Source organism: Gossypium arboreum, chromosome 11 (assembly GCF_025698485.1).
Source record: "Gossypium arboreum isolate Shixiya-1 chromosome 11, ASM2569848v2, whole genome shotgun sequence".
Lineage (NCBI taxonomy): Eukaryota > Viridiplantae > Streptophyta > Magnoliopsida > Malvales > Malvaceae > Gossypium > Gossypium arboreum.
Genome location: NC_069080.1, coordinates 125,285,237 through 125,299,751, shown reverse-complemented (window position 1 = coordinate 125,299,751; position 14,515 = coordinate 125,285,237). Strand labels below are relative to the sequence as shown.

General features: G+C 39.3%; 1 non-coding gene across 1 annotated transcript; it reads right to left on the bottom strand.

Moving 5' to 3' along the window:
• Window positions 1–10,734: 10,734 nt before the first annotated feature.
• LOC128284861 (small nucleolar RNA R71) lies at window positions 10,735–10,841 on the bottom strand. The gene has a single exon (XR_008275281.1). It is a non-coding gene; the product is annotated as a small nucleolar RNA R71 (small nucleolar RNA).
• Window positions 10,842–14,515: the final 3,674 nt, after the last annotated feature.

Here is a 14,515-nt window from a genome sequence, read left to right as displayed (position 1 = left end):
CACTAGATATAATGTTCTTGTGGCACAGAACTTATGGATTAATGAACCTCTACGACCGCCGGAGTATCTTCCATCACTCTCGAACCGATTACTCTCCAAAACTCCAGTTCGAGGAATTCATCATACAAGAAGTTTCACTTCTCTCCCTCTCTTATTCTTATAATCTAATATCTATCTTTGTACATTGAGGGTAATGTACATCTTAAGTGCGAGGGGGTATTTATTTCACTATTAGAAAAATCCCTGAATGACTGCCTTGTTCTCTTGAAAAGCTCTCATATCATATTTTGGATAAATTTTGATTGATTTATGATTTTGATTGATATATCTTGAATTAAAACATAAGCATTTATGTATTGATTGTTTAAACTCTAAGACATTATAGAATCAAGCATGATGAGTTGATTTTTAAGAATTTAAAATCTTAGGCTATTTCCCCAAAGTTTAGGTATTACTTTGAATTGGAATTCACAAGTTTTTTTACATAAAAAAGCCATAATTTTTGTGAGATTTTTGAGCCATTTGAGCATCTATTAATTCTTTTCATGCTCACTTTTATTATTGCTTTGAGTGCGTCAGTATTGAACTGTTATTCTACAACTTGCTTGATTATGCATATCGAGACCACACCATTTGATTTGATATGTCAAAATGATTAAGGCACTTAGGATTAACCCACTCATGCCATGAAAAGTCTACCTCCATGATTAACCCCTAGTAAACCCTCTTGATCCTAACAAACCATTCTTTGTATTACCCTTAATATTAACCCTTAACCCATTTATTGTTGAAATCCCCTAAATTAATCCCTATTTTTGTCGAGATTTCAGTTGAATGGATTGCTTAGCTATGTTTTGTTTGATGTTGTTTAACTTGTTCTTAAGAAAAAAAACTATGTATACATATTCGTAATTCTATATTCTGAGAAAAAGCTCCGTTGTACACAAGTGAAGATTAACTATTTTTCTAGTTAGGTAATTTGTTTTCAATTCAATCTCGATTCTAACCCCTTCTTTCAGCTTGTGACCACACCCCCTAACCAAGCCTCATTACAACCCTCTAAAGACCTTTTGATTGATGTATCATCTTAAATTATAGTGGTAGAGAGTTGATTTTCATGCAAGCCTATGGTAATGACATTTCATTATTGACTATTGAGTGCTTCATTTATTGTCCTTAAACACCTCGAGTGATTTAAGTAAATCTTTAGTGAGGATGTAAAACTCTGTGATATTCTGAATCAAAGGTAATTTCTTAAATGAGGGGAGACACCTATGTTTGCATGGAATAAAATGCTCAACTTTGAATGTTTGAAACTTTTATGTTCTTTTAGTTGAATTCTCAATGTATGATTACCTAATGATTATTTTGAGAGATTATCAATAGGAATTATAAGTTAGAAGAATTTATTTTGATTATGAGTCGAGAATTTTGCTTGAGGACAAGCAAATGCTTAAGTGTAGGGATATTTGATAAACCGTAAATTATACATATTTTTACCCCATGTTTAATGTATTTTATGGATGATTTTGCATTAGAATTGGTGAATTCGATGCTCCTAATGCTTTAATTTCATATTTTATACTTAGAAGAGCATAGGAGAGCAAAAGGAACAAGAAACAGGCCAAAAATGGAGAAAATGGGCCAAAGTATGAAATGAGCACGGCCTGGACCGCCTCATACGGGCAGACTACATGGCTGTGTCAATCTTGCAAGCTCGAACATGGCTTAGAGTAATCAAACACGGGCGTGTGCCACGAGCGTGTCCCTGCCGAGCCCAAGTTAAGTCCAATCGAAAAAGGCTAATTTTGAGGGCTTTTAGGCATTCCAAAGCCTATAAATACACCCTAGAGGAGGAAGAAAAGAGGATGAGAGGAGGGAGCAAGGAATTACTCCAAAGAAGCTGATTGATCCATCTCAGAAGCCGGATTCATCATTAAGATTGAAGATCTCTCCTCAATTCCCCTTCAAGAGTTTTGGGTTTTCTTTATGTTTTGTATTCTTTATTATTCTGAGATGTTTTCTTATTTAGTTATGAACTAAAACCCCTAAATACCTAAGGGGAATGAAACCTAAGATGAATCTTGTTATTATTTTCTGAATTGTAGGATAAATATTTAACTTGTTCTTAATTATGTGTTCTTAATTCTTGATTTGATATCCCAGGATACTGATTCAAGATAAGCTCTTATTCAGAGGAGGAATAGACCCTGTCTAAGAGTACATTTGTCATAATTAAGCGGAGTTTATTGCGCACCTAGAAATAGGGTGACAAGATTTTGCCAGATTAGGGTGAAACCTAATCAGGGGATCCATAGATTGAGTTAATGCAACCCTAGAGTGTTAATTAGAGAAAAGTCTTGGTTATTCAATCTAGGGATTAGACGTTATTAGCCTTGATTAGGGATAATAACATAACTTAAGGATCTCTATGGAACAAGTTGAATGAATAAATTGTCTGATTCGGAGCCAGAATAACAAGTAAAGTCTAAGTGGATTTTTCCTTAGGTATTGTCTTAAGTCAATTGATTTTCCCAAAAAGCAAATTCCCCAATTCTTTTCTCTGTGATTTCTTAATTTAGATAATTAGTTAATTAAAACAAAACCCCTTTATTCTTAGGCTAGATAATAAAAAGACAGTCATTACTAGTACTTTTAGTTCCTCTGGGTTCGACAATCCTGTCTTGCTAAAACTATACTGTTGTTCGATAGGTACACTTGCCTACATCGCGATACTATTTAGTTTAAGAACGAGTAATTATAAATTTTTAAAACCTATCACGAAATCTCACGATCAACGTACTGTCCCAGGCTATGCTCAGGATATTGGAGAGGGTCACTAGGCCCAATACTAGCTCTAGAGGCCGAGGGTCAGTTATGGAATGACTCTGGTCCAATAGGGCTGAATTATTTAGGGGTGTCACTAGAGTCACCCCTAACATGGCTAAGTACTGGATGAAGGCCAACGAATGAATTATGGGTGATTTGGATTTTACACCCGAGTAGAAACTAAGAGGTGTTGTTTCTTTGCTTTGCGATGAAGCATACCAGTGGTAACTGACCGTTAAGGAGGGCACTCAGTCCAAACGACTGACATGGGATTTTTATAAGTCTATTTTCCAGGGTAAATATGTGGGGGCTAGCTACATCGACGCTAGGAGACACGAGTTTCTGAATCTCAAGCATGGGGATCGTTCAGTAGCCGAGTGTGAGGCTGAGTTTCTGAGATTGAGCCGCTATGTGCGAGACATGGTGGCAACTGAATATGAGCATTGCATTTGCTTTGAGGATAGACTCAAGGATAGTTTGAGAGTTCTAATAGCTCTGCAGAGGGAGCATGACTTTTCAGCACTAGTAGAAAAGGCGAAGATCACCAAAGAGGTGAAGCGCGCTGAGCGCCAAAATTGGGATAATGAGAGAGGTAAGAACAAAAAGGATTCAGAGCCCTCGATTTCTGTGATGAGGCCTAAGAAAAAGGCCAAATCTGATGGGCCAGCTAGAGTTAGGCCCCTTGTTGCACCTACTGGGGTCCTACCTTGTGGGCATTGTGGTAGACGCCATCCGGGCGAATGTTGGAGGACGACTAGGGCATGTTTGAGATGTAGGTCTACTAAGCACCGCATCTGTGAGTGTCCACTGAGGGCTGATCAGATGCAAGCTTCAGTTTCTAGTACTACATAGCCTCCGAGAGTAGTTCAGTAGCCACCTAGGGGCCATGGTCAGGCTAGGGTGGTAACGGCATGGGCTATAGACAGAGAACACCGGGCAGAGGTGCTGAGTAGACTTAGGTGAGGTAGCCTGCTCTTGTTTATGCTGCCCATCGCCTAGAGGACAGATATGCTTCAGATGTCATTATGGGTATGTTTTTAATTTATAGTGTACCTTATCTTGCACTGATAGACATAGACTCTACACACTCATACGTAAAAAGTACTATGTCTGAAACTTTGGGGACTCCACTTGAGAGTACTAATAGTGAGGTAACTGTATTGAGTCCTTTGGGGCAATCTATTCGGGTTAGTAGACTGTATAGAGACATCCCGTTAGAGGTTTAGGGGACAGTATTTTTGACTGATCTAATAGAGCTTCCGTTTGGGGAGTTCAATTTGATTTTGGGGATATACTGGTTGGTCAAACATCAGGTGAGTCTGGACTGCGCGACATAAATGGTTGTTTTGAGAATCGATGAGGACAATGAGAGAGTTGTGATTAGGAAACATTGAGACTATCTGACTAATGTGATTTCTGCATTAGTAGTAGAAAATTTGGTTTGGAAGGGGTGTGAGCCATTCTTGGCCTACATAAGTGCTTCAGATTCTGGGGACTCTTCAGTTAAGGATATCAGAACTGTCAGGGATTTTTCGGATGTCTTTTCTGAGGAACTACTAGGTTTGCCTCCGAGTTGGGAAGTGGAATTTGGGATTGAGCTTTTGGCGGTACTGCTCTAGTGTCTATCACCTCCTATAGACTAGCACCGAAGGAGCTTCTGGAGCTTAAGGCTCAGATTCAAGACTTGTTGGATCATGGGTTCATACGTCCCAGTGTGTCTCCGTGGGGAGAACCTATTTTGTTTGTTAAAAAGAAAGATGGAACTATGAGGATGTGTATCGATAATCGATAGCTGAACAAGCTAACGATTAAGAATAAGTACCCACTTCAAAGAATTGATGATTTGTTTGACCAGTTCAGAGGGGATTCTGTGTTCTCTAAGATTGATCTACGTTCAAGTTATCATCAATTGAAGGTTAAGGAGGAGGATGTACATAAGACGGCATTTAGGACTCAATATGGACATTACGAGTTCCCAGTCATGCCTTTTGGTTTGACTAATACACCAATGGCATTTATAGACTTGATGAACCGAGTGTTCAAGCCATATTTGGATCGGTTCGTGGTGTTGTTCATCAATGGTATCTTGGTGTATTCTGAGACTGAAAATGAGCACGATGAGCATCTAAGAGTGGTATTACAAATTCTTTCTGAGAAACAGCTGTATACGAAGTTTAGCAAGAGTGAGTTCTGGCTCCAGGAAGTAACATTTTTGGGACATGTAGTTTCTATTGAGGGGATAAGAGTTGATCCTCATAAGATTGAGGCGATGTTGGAGTGGAAATGGATGAAAAATATGTCTGAGATACACAGCTTTCTGGGGTTGGCAGGTCACTATCGGCTCTTTGTATAAGGGTTCTCTTTGATCGCAGTTCCGTTGACTAAACATTTGCGTAAAGGAGTGATAAACGCCAAATTATACATATTTTTGCCCCAAATACTTAGCATATTTATGGATGTTTATTACTAGATTTGTGGATTTTGGTGCTCTTAATCCGGTTATTTCATGTTTTGTACTCAGGGGAGAACCAAGAGTTAAAAGGAACCAAAAACGAGCTAAAAAGGGACAAAACAGACCAAATTGAGAAGATCACGCGGCCCAAGCCTTACCGCACGGGCTGATCACACGCCCGTGTCCTTTGAGGGTGTCGACCAAGGCTCTCATGATTCAAACGGCCTGGACATTGAACCACACGGCTGTGTGTAATTTAACGGATGGAATACAGCATGGCAAACACGCCACACTACCGCACACAGGCGTGTCCTTTTTCAAAGAGTTGTATTTTACAAGGAAAAAGGTACTTAGGGAGAAAGAAAGTCAATCCAAAGCCTATATAAACACCCTAAGTATGACCTAGAAAGGGGTCGCTCCCTCCAGAACTTTTCTGGAATACAAAACTACATAACAGGAATTACTTGAAAGAAGTCAGACAATCCATCCCAAAAGCCGGAACTACTCCAAGACTGAAGATCTCTCTCATTATTCCTTCAGGGGTTTTAGAGTTTTCTTTATGTTTTGTTATCTTCATACTTTTGAGATGTACTCTTATCTTATTATGAACTAAACCCCTTAGATACCTAAGGGGGTTGAAACCTATGATAGATCTTGTTATTATTATCTGAACTGTATGATAAATACTTGATTTGTTCTTAATTATGTGTTCTTAATGCTTGAGTTGATATTTCGGGTATTAATTCATGATTTGATGTGCTTATGCAGAGGAGGAATAGACCCTGCCTAATAGTAGATTTGGCATAATTAAGCAGAGTTGATCGAACGCCTAGAAATAGGGTTACGAGATTTTGCCAGATTAGGGTGAAACCTAATATGGGAGTCCATAGAGTGATTTACTGCTTCCCTAGGGGTTTTAATTAAGAAAGAAATTTAGATTAATTCAATTGAGGGTTAGACATTATTATTCTCGAAAGGGATAATAGCATAGGTTAGGGAATCTCACGGATCAAGTCAAGTGAATAAATCATCCGGTTCAGAGTCAGATAACAGGTGAAATCTAGGGGGATTCCTCATTGGGTGTCGTCTTTATCAATTGCTTTTCTTCAAGTCTTTTTCCAAATTTTCTCTTCTCTTTAATTAAATTAGTTAATTAGTTTAGATAATTAGTTTAATAAACAAACCCTTTTATTCCTAGGCTAGATAATAAAAAGATAGTTATTACTAGTACTTTTGGTTCCCTTGGGTACGATATCCAGTCTTGCCATTACTATACTATTGTTCGATAGGTACGCTTTCCTTTTCATCGTGATAATTGTAACACCCCAAACCCTGCCCAGACATTATGGCAGGATCCGACGTGTCATATTAAAGTTTTTAAAAAAACCCATGCCTCTTTCAACATCCTTCTTAGTGTTTTAAAAGATAGTCTTTGCTAAGTTAATAAAGTGAATGGAAGCTGTGCACCAGGTAGGTATCCAAAACAGAGGAGGTGAGCAATGAAGGCTGCTTAAGTACCAAGCTCTTGATTGAATCCAATCCTAGACATGCCCACAACCATTGCCACACTTTGGTGTGAGGTTAGGTTTTGAGAAAAATGAGTTGGAATTCATTTAAGTAGATATTTTTGATAAACCGATTAATTATATCATTGCGTTATTTTGAAAAGAATTATCATTTTGGAAACGCGCCTTAAGTCTAACCCATTTTGGATTGTTGTCGAGAAAGTATAGGTATAAAATAAAATAATCCCAAAAAATAATTAAAATAGCCTTATTACAACCCAAAACCAAATAATAATATTAATTAATATAAAACTTATAAAAAATAAATCGGTTACTTATTGCAATTAAAAGAAATGAAGCAATGAGTGTGGCCATCTCCAGTCCTCGCAGCCCAAACCATCTAAGCTTAGGGACTACTCGCACGATTAGAAACGGGTGAGTTTACGAAAACTCAGTGTAATCCCCAACAAAAACAAACAGTGAATAACACGTTGTCAAGACAATCTGGCAAAAACCCTATTCAAGAATAATACGATGCGGGCCTTAGCCCTTAAACAGTAGCAATATGGGCCTAAGCCCTAATTCAGTCTTGACGTAGACTGGGCCGAAGCCTTTTCATAAATCATATCACTGGGCCGAATCCTTTTCATAAATCATATCATTGGCTGAAGCCTTTACTGTAAGCGGTATGGCCCATAGGCCCATTTCAATATCACATGTAATATCAATGAATGTATGCAAGCCCATTTAGGGAGACTACTCAACCCACCATCCGCTACTCTCCACCCGTACCAACCAACACACCATGTGGGAATAACTCAACCCACCCAACCAAACTCTCCATCGGCAAAGATAGCTACTTTATCATAAACCGAGACTTAGCCTCTTTTAATAATCGGGCAAAGCCCTTTTGATAAACCGGGGCAAAGCCCTTTTCGGTAAACTGGGGCATAGCCCTTTTAGCACTTCCTCCATTTATAAAACCCAACCTATGCAACATGTCATGTATGTAGAATGTCATGCCCATATTTGAATCAAACAATCACAGTCAAGTCATTCACATCACTAACATATATTCACAATCAAATCCATCAACCACACAGTCCAAGTCAGTCACTTGCCCACAAGGGCAAAACAGTCATTTTTCATATTATAAGGGTAATTTTGTAATTTTACCAAACATCAGGGTTTTCCATGTTCATTAACAATTATCAATATTTCTGAGTGTCTAAACAATGATCTTTAACCCACTTTATCAAATTCGGGCTTTTGGGCCCAAAACCCCTAATGGGCCCTACGAATGCTGATTTAGCCCACTAAGCTTGCTTAATCCAAATTTTACAACAGTACTAACCGTGTTAACATGCAACTTTTCCATATTCCATTTTCTATTAGTTTTACCCAAATAGGCCGAAAGCCCATTGGGCCCGATTCTAGCCCATTGAGGCCCAACTTACCATCGTGCACAAAATTGCGGTCTTACCTGCTCTATCGATCCAAACACCGATCATATCGTATCTATCGCATCTTTAAGCAAAGGCAAAATCACAAGTTCCCGAAATGCCAAAATTTTAGCATTTCGCTTTTAACGAATATTAATCTAAACTACTACGAGGTTACTACACACCGTTATGGGTTGAAGTTGAAACGCTTCCAAAATCAATCACCTCGATAACCACCACCTATCACTCAAACTTAACTAATCCAATATCAATATATGTAAATCCTAAGCACATCACCATACTAACATAAGGGCATATTCGTCATTTTACCATACAGGGTATTATACCACTTTACCCTCTGAGGGCTTTACTATTTTTACCTATTAGGGGTATTTTAGTCATTTCATCCTACAAGGGTGTTTTGGTAAATCTACAAACCAAGGGTATTTCAGTAATTTTGTAAACTAATGGTATTTCTATAATTTTTAGAAAGTCAAGGGTATTTTTGAAATTTTGTAAATCAGGGGTATTTCGGTAATTTCACAAACCAGTGGTATTTTGGTAATTTTACAAACTAGGGGTATTTTGGTAATTCTACCCTATAGGGGTATTTCAGTAATTTCACAATCGAGGGTAAAACGGTAATTCTGTAAATAAAAGGTAAAACAGTAATTCTATAAATCGAGGGTACTTTGGTAATTTTACAAGTCATGGGTATTTCTGTAATTGGAAAACTAAAGTATTCTAAAAAGGGATAACAATACGAATGGCCCTAAAGCCCATTCTCGACCCAAATGGGCCCACACGCTCGTGTGGCCCTTTTAGCCTAAATCTAGCCACAAATATAAGATTCACCTAGCCTAGTCCAATATTTACTACACAATCAAACAACTTATCCAATTGGGCTCGTAGGCCCATTGGGCCCACATGGCCCCTTTCGACCCATCGCGGCCCGAAATAGCCATCCTACAGCTAGAGTAGTGAGAAATACACACCTGATAGGAGACTAGAGTTAATCCACGCTCCGGGCACTCTTAGCCGACGCCCAACCCAAACGAGCACGCCATACAGCGAAAGGGATCAGCCAAGAAAGGTATATTTACTCTCCTCATGCTTCTCTCTATTTAAAGCCAGCTTCGCATCCACTCTTATGTTAGCTTCCCGATGTGGGATCCTTCCAACATCAGAGTTTAAATTCAACACCAACTCTTGCCGCCCCCTGTTAGCAAAATAAATGCTCTTTGATTGCCATGAGTTTCGAACCCTGGACCTCCTTGTCAACTCTATGACACCACCTTGCCACTTCACCACAGGCTCTTTTTGTGTCATATTTTATCCCCAATTAATTATAAGGTCTAAAGGCCAAAGTCCTAGTTCCCTTAAAAAAAAACAAAATAAATTGCAAGAGCCAAGGCTTGAACCCAGGCTCCCATACAACCTTAATTACGCCACCTCCACTAGACCACATTGCTCCTTGTGTCATTTATTTAACACAATAATTTAAAAGACCCTCATCCAAGCATCCAGGTTTTTTTCATTTAATACCAAAATTTTTGCTAAAGCCCAAGTTTGAACCCAAACATTTAGCCACTTCTCAAAGCCATTAACCACTAAAGTAAACATTTAATTGTTTCATTTCATTGCACCATTAAATACCTATATACAACCTCCTTACGAACCCCCACTCAAGGCCTAATACTTCTAGGCCCAAATTCGGGGTGTTACAATAATAGTTAGTCTAGGTTTGATCTTCATTATAAATATTTATTACTTGTTACGAATCACGCGATCAAGTTTTTGGCGCTGTTGCTGGGGAACTGAAATATTAGGAACACTAAATTTTTATTACTTTAGCCATTTATTTTTCTTACAATTTTATTTTATTTTATTATTTATTAATTTACTTTTTCTCTCTCTTGGCAAGTTTTTATAGTTTATGACTAGAAGAAACCCGTCGGGACCATTACTTTTTGACGAAGAAATTGATCGTACAAGTTGCAAAAATCAAAAAGAACTAAGGCGTAGCTTACGATACACGAAAAACGAGCGAGAAGACGACACTCAACCCCCAACCGACGAGATGGCTGAAAACCAAGGCAATCAACTACCTCCTGCAATTGCTGCTAATCAAAATCCTGCTCCACGTACTATGTATGATTATGCTAAACCTTCTTTAACAGGAACTGAATCTAGCATAGTTAGACCTGCTGTAGCTGCAAATACTTTTGAATTAAAACCTAACACTATTCAGATCATACAACAATTTGTTCAGTTTGATGGTTTGCAGGATGAAGATCCCAACGCTCACTTAGCAAATTTCCTGAAATTTTGCGATACATTCAAAATCAATGGTGTTTCTGATACCATACATCTTCAATTGTTTCCCTTTTCACTGGGAAACAAAGCTAAACAATGGTTGAACTCGTTACCATGAGGGTCTATCACTACTTGGGAACAAATGACCGAGAAATTTTTACTAAAATATTTTCTGCCAGCTGAAATAGCTAAATTACGTAATGATATCTCTTCTTTTGTGCAGATGGATTTAGAAACACTTTACGATGCATTGGAGAGATACAAGGACTTATTGAGAAGATGCCCTCACCATGGGTTACCGCTTTGGCTTCAAGTACAAACATTCCATAATAGTCTGAATCCCTCAACTCGGCAAATGGTTGACGCAACTACTAGTGGAACTATCAACAATAAAACACCGAAAGACGCCTATGAATTTATAGAGGAGATGTCACTCAATAACTATCAGTGGCAAGTTATGAGGACAAAGCCAACGAAAACAGCCGGCGTTTATAACATCTACTCGGTCACCATGCTCTCTAATCAGGTAGAACTTCTCAATAAAAAGATTGATGATTTACTTGGTTCTACGCAGGTACATCTAGTAATGAGGTGTGACTCAATTGGAGGAGGTGTGCATACAGAATATCAATCCTTCAATCCCACAACCGAAGAGGAACAAGTCAACTATATGGGTAACAATAACTTCAGATCTCAAAATAACCCATACAGTAATACTTGTAATGCAGGTTGGCGGAACCACCCAAATTTCTCCTGGGGTGGTCAAGGGAATCAAAAGCCACAAAATCCTCAGGGTTTTCAACAGCCACCTTATCAACAAAAGAAGAAACCAAACCTTGAGGAGATGCTTTCTAAATTCATCTCGGCATCAGAAACCCGTTTCCAAAATACCGAGGTAGCACTTAAGAATCAACAAGCATTGATCCAAAGACTCAAAACTCAGATAAGCCAGCTATCCAAACTAATCTCCTAACGACCACAAGGTACCTTACCCAGTAATACTGAACCTAATCTGAGGGAACACCTTAATACAATTAATACTGTAGATAAGGAAGGATTCATTGCACCTGAGCCAGAACTATAGCAAGACAACGCAATGAACAAAGGTTGAAAAAAGGTAAACGATGATGATCCTAAATAGGTAAGTACGAATTATGAACCTCGTGTGCCATATCCTAAAGCGATGACAAAAGACAAGACAGAAGAACAATTCGGTAAGTTTGTCAAACTCTTAAAGAAATTACATATTAACTTACCCTTTATTGAAGTTCTTTCGCAGATGCCCAACTTAGCAAAATTCTTAAAGGAATTTCTGACCAATAAAAGAAAATTAGACGCTACATCGCATGTGGAACTCAATACGGTTTGCTCAGCTATTCTAAAAAATAAGTTACCTAACAAATTGAAAGATCCAGGGAGTTTTACAATTCCTTGCTTAATTGGTAGTCTATTTGTGAATAATGCTTTAGCTGATCTAGGGGCTAGTATAAATGTTATGCCATATAAAATGTTTAAACGACTAGGTCTGGGTAAACCCAAACAAACTAGGATGAGCATACAATTGGCTGATAAAATAGTTAGATTTCCTAAGGGTATTATTGAAGATGTTCTCGTTAAAATTGATAAATTTATTTACCCAGTAGTCTTTGTCGTCTTAGATATGGATGAGGATAACGAGGTACCTTTAATTTTAGGACGACCCTTTTTAGAAACTGCCAGAACCATTATTAATGTAGGCACATGAGAGCTAACACTTTGTGCAGGTGACGATGCAGTAACACTTCAAGCACGCAACTCAGTCAAAATCGCTAAGATTCAAGATAATGCTATAAATTCTGTCAATGACAAAACTAATATTCAATCGTCCTTGAAGGAACCTCCTCGAACCAAGACAACAGAGACAGTTCACTACTATCACGTAGAAAACAAAGATGCCCATGAGGAAAGAGGGCTTTGGATAGAGGAGCTGGACGAATGGAGAGTACATAAACCAAGAACACACGATAAACCGAAATTATGCCAGAATGAGTTTTATACTTCTCCAAATCAACTTAAGGTTGGCGATAAAGTCTTACTAGAAGCCGCAGATCCTCACATTGTCACTACTACACCGAATGAGAAAATCTCTCTTACGGTACTCAGTATTTTTCCATTCGATATGGTGGAGGTGAGTCATCCTAAGCTCGGCACTTTTAAGCTAAACAACACCCGATTAAAACCTTATTTTGATGAGATTGATAGCAGGAATGAGGAGTATGAACTCCTTGAACCACCCTGACCATTCACTTGAGAGGTAAGTCAAGCTTAGACTATAAATAAGCACTTCTCAGGAGGTAACCCAAGCACTAACATATTTTAATTTCTTTATTTTTAATTTCTAACACTTCGAATCATTAACTTAGTCTTTGAATTACAAAGTTTTTCAGCACACACGGCCAGGAACAAGGGCGTGCCTAAAGCCATGGCCAAACAGGGGAAGAGACATGGCCATTTGATACAGCCGTGTTGAAGCAGGACATGATTTCCCCAAAACACATGGTGCGATAAATCCCCACGGCCGTACGACATGGCCGTGGGTGAACTTGATAAGAAAAACACGGGCGTGGGGATAGACAACACACGGGCGTGCTACCATAAAACACAGGCATGGGAGAAGCAAATAAAGCTAGGTGCGACCGTGCGACATGGTTGTGTTTGACACACGCCCAAGACACACGGGCTTGTGATAGTAGCCGAGCACGACCTAACTCGAAAAATTCAGAAAACACGGGCTCACCCTCAAAGTACACGGGCATGGCCCTAGGCTGTGTGGCCCTCCCCTATATAAACAAACCACTGTTCATCTTCTTCCTCCTTTCAAAACCCTAGCCGAAATCTACCCTTCCCCAACCCCTAATCCTTATTCCAGCCACCATTCCTCAGATTCTCACTTTCCTAACCCCCAAACCACCCTCAAATCCACTCCCCTTGCATTAATCCCCATTTCCCCCTCCCTATACCCTCTATTTTCCCACCACACGGCTTCATTCCCGCGCCACACGCCCGTGCTCGCCACCAACATGCCCGTGCACCGCCTTACAATAGCTTTTGGTTCACTTTCTCAACCTTATTTTTCCAATTTGTGTTGCTACATTAGTATTCTACATGCTTTGCATAGATATTGTTACTATTACAAATATGTTTTAGACAAGTTAGGAATTTGCTTTAGAATTTTCTATATTCGAATTGTTTAAGCTACTAAATAACATATACTAATTTTAGGCCTTTTGCTTAACTACTGATGTATCTTGGATTCTATCAATGCTCATGTATTTTCAGGTACATTATGTCGTCATCGAGAGGTAAGAAGGCCACGGTCACATCCTCAAAGAGACGTAGGGGACCGGGTTCTTCCTCAGTACGTGCTACAGTCGAAGTTCGGCACCCATTCCTTGAATTTCCACAAGCTTTGCAGGAGGAGCTATTTCAGATACTACGCGCAGGACCCATCACTACAGGTCACTGCATAGACTAGGCTATCGTAGAACAAGTCTAGCTAGCTGATGCCATCAGCGCCCTCCTATCCATAGACCCATGGGAACGGTTCTTCGTTATTACCGAGCCCACTTATTTAGAGCTAACTTTAGAATTATGCTCTACTTTTCATTTACAGGTGGTGATGATGAACAATGACGACCCAGGCACCATTCACTTCTGATTAGGAGGTCTAGTTCGTGCGATGAGTGTCCCAGAGTTTGGAGTTGCTCTGAGACTTTACACCGATGAGTTTATGGAGGAGGGGGAGATGAATGCACTACCACGCAATATCCACATCTCCCCCTCCTTGTGCTGGAAGGCTTTGGCACCACTTTCTTCCACCTACGACCCCAGCCACTCGAAGGCCTCAACTCTCGCTCCTTCCCTCCGCTATCTCCATGCCATATTGGCACACACCTTGACCAGGAGGAGAGAAAGCACTGGCGTCGTCAACA